The sequence below is a fragment of the Papio anubis genome, unplaced genomic scaffold (assembly GCF_008728515.1).
Source record: "Papio anubis isolate 15944 unplaced genomic scaffold, Panubis1.0 scaffold3247, whole genome shotgun sequence".
Classification (NCBI taxonomy): Eukaryota; Metazoa; Chordata; class Mammalia; order Primates; family Cercopithecidae; genus Papio; species Papio anubis.
In genome coordinates, this window is record NW_022163374.1 from 1 (window position 1) to 3,120 (window position 3,120).

A 3,120-nucleotide genomic window follows, 5' to 3' on the forward strand; every position below is an offset into this window, starting at 1 on the left:
TTTTGGTTTCTCTTCTCGCTTCATTTCATTCATTTGATCCTCAATCGTTGATATTCTTTCTTCCAGTTGATCAAGTTGGTTACTGAAGCTTGTGCATTTGTCACTTATTTCTCGTGTCATGGTTTTCATCTCTGTCAGTTCGTTTATGGCTTTCTCTGCATTAATTATTCTAGTTATCAATTCTTCCACTCTTTTTTCAAGATTTTTAGTTTCTATGTGCTGGGTACATAATTCCTCCTTTAGCTCTGAGAAATTTGATGGACTGAAGCCTTCTTCTCTCATCTGGTCAAAGTCATTCTCCGTCCAGCTTTGATCCATTGCTGGCGATGAGCTGTGTTCCTTTGCAGGGAGAGATGCGCTCTTATTTTTTGAATTTCCAGCTTTTCTGCCCTGCTTTTTCCCCATCTTTGTGGTTTTATCTGCCTCTGGTCTTTGATGATGGTGACGTACTGATGGGGTTTTGGTGTGGATGTCCTTCCTGTTTGTTAGTTTACCTTCTAACAGTCAGGACCCTCAGCTGTAGGTCTGTTGGAGATTGCTTGAGGTGCACTCCTGACCCTGTTTGCCTGGGTATCAGCAGCAGAGGCTGCAGAAGATAGAATATTGCTGAACAGTGAGTGTACCTGCCTGATTCTTGCTTTGGAAGCTTCCTCTCAGGGGTGTACTCCACCCTGGGAGGTGTGAGGTGTCAGTCTGCCCCTAGTGGGGGATGTCTCCCAGTTAGGCTACTCAAGGGTCAGGGACCCACTTGAGCAGGCAGTCTGTCTGTTCTCAGATCTCAGCCTTCGTGTTGGGAGATCCACTGGCCTTTCTTATCTAATTTTTTCAGCCATAAAATGGCATGTAACATCTCTCTTGCATGGTTTTAAGACTTTTATTTAGATAACTTATGGGCAGTGATCAGCACAATTAGCCAATTGGTTATGATTAGACTTTGATGTTACCCATTGCCTTAATTTTAATATTTTAATATTCCCAAGCAAAAGAAGAGTCAATCCTGAGAGCAGATCAGAATATATTAGTGAATAGAGAAATAAAAACAAGATCAAGGAGGGATAGATGATGGGGGGTGGGAGAGAATGACCCTACTATGAGAGCAGAGCTCCAGGAATGCTCAATGACAAAGAAAGTACACAGCAAGGGAGACATGGAGGAGAGGAAGGGATGAAAAGAACTGATGAGTGCCTGAGGAGCTGGCCAGAGACATCAAGGTCGACCTAACTCTTGTTATCCCCAATGGAGAGAGCCTCAAGGTACTCTGACCCATTAACAAATGCCCCAATAAACCTTCACACAGGAGGAAAAGAACAACAACTACCTTTCTCTAGGAACAGACTTCTTTTGTCGATTTAGGTGTCAGTATTAGAAAAAAGAAATACATTAAAAAGATGGTTGGTGTCGGTTCGGCTGCTAGGGTCGGATTCCGCGGTCCCAGCCGTTCCCCATGGCAGACGCTGAGGAGTTGCAGGTTTCTTTGCCGCCCCCGCCGCCTCTCTCTTCTCCCTCCTCTTCAGACGCCTCTGCAGCATCTTACCCGGGCGGCCCAGTGAGTTTGGGCTGGCCAGTTCCGAGCAGGAGCAGCGGCCGAACGGTGGACCCGCTGGAGGAAGTGGAGCTGCAGATGGGAGATGCAGCCTTTTCATTAACCAAACTTCTCGAAGCCACATCTGCAGTATCAGCTCAAGTGGAAGAGCTTGCCTTCAAATGTACAGAAAATGCACGTTTCCTTAAAACGTGGCGAGACCTCTTGAAAGAAGTCTATGATTCTTTGAAACCTGATGACTAATTTGGCATACTTCGTTATTTAACAACGACTGCAATCATTCATACGTCTTATGTCATATTTGTACATGTACCACACGTATAGAATGACCTCTGTCAAGCAGTTCTGTATATACTCTGAATGAAATTTTTCTTGGTTTTCTTGGCTTCTGTGAAAGCAGAATACCGATGCTGTTTTTGTTGCGGACCAGTACTAGTTTGTCCTTAAATACTTTATGCCTCTGAACTTTCACAGAATCCTTTATGAAAGTCAACTTCATCAATACATAGTTAATATTAATAGAGCCACAGTGCTACCATTAGCAAACTAGGTAGACCATTATTTGTTTTGCAACAAGATGCTAAGCATGGCAGAGTTTGAAGTTGCGTTTCATCTTAAGGACCATGGGAGGTAACTTTATTTATTTTATTTATTTTATTTATTTATTTTTTTTTTGAGACGGAGTCTCGCGCTGTGTCACCCAGGCTGGAGTGCAGTGGCGCGATCTCGGCTCACTGCAAGCTCCGCCCATGGGAGGTAACTTTAAGGTTGCCAGTGGTGGATCCAGCTCCATTTGGCTAAGTTGTCTGCAGCTAATGATTGTGTCTTTATTCTATATCCCCAGCACCTAAAACAGGTTCACACAACACTCACTAAATGTTTGTTGAATAAACGAGTTAACAAACAAAATTAAAAGCTTTTTCTCTTCCTATATTTAGCATGAAGACTGTCATTGTTTCTTTAGAAAATGTATGAATCTGAACTTTATTGACTTGAAGAAAAACATTCTTTTTTTAACAGAGATTTGGACTTTGATGATAGGTTTTAAAATATATGATAAATATTTTTTGTACTTTTTTTTAAGACTTTACTTCAGAAAAGGAGACTGTCTAGAAAGAATGCATATTTTTTCCCTATTTATTTCTGTGGTTACTGCTTCTGGAGTTTAACCGTGTTTGTATCTGATATTTGTATATGTTTGATGGCTATTTTTAAGGTGCCTTGTCAGATTTATGGCTCTGTGCTATTACTTTTTGAGCTTTGCAAGTTGCGTACATAATAATTCTAAAGAAGTTATTTTGTTTGCAATGCATCAAATTTAAATGATGTGATTTTTTTTTTTGTATTATTTGACCTTAGTGACAGTTCTATTTTGCATCCTATATATTATGTTGCTTTTGGTATTTTGTGTTGTGTGTCAACGATTAAGCCAACTAATCCTCCACCATATATAACTTCTGGACATCTTTGATACAACATCTTAATTCTTTGTAGATATGAAGATATGTACAGAACTATATTCTAACACCTAGCAATGGGGCTATGAGAGGGGACAGATGGATGGGCAAAGAATAGTT

At 40.8% G+C, this 3,120-nt stretch overlaps 1 pseudogene across 1 annotated transcript; it reads left to right on the forward strand.

Annotated features, from left to right (window-relative positions):
• The first annotated feature begins 749 nt into the window (after window positions 1-749).
• On the forward strand, window positions 750-3,114 carry LOC116273033 (annotated as a pseudogene). The gene has a single exon (XR_004181542.1). The product of XR_004181542.1 is annotated as a renal cancer differentiation gene 1 protein pseudogene (transcript).
• Window positions 3,115-3,120: the final 6 nt, after the last annotated feature.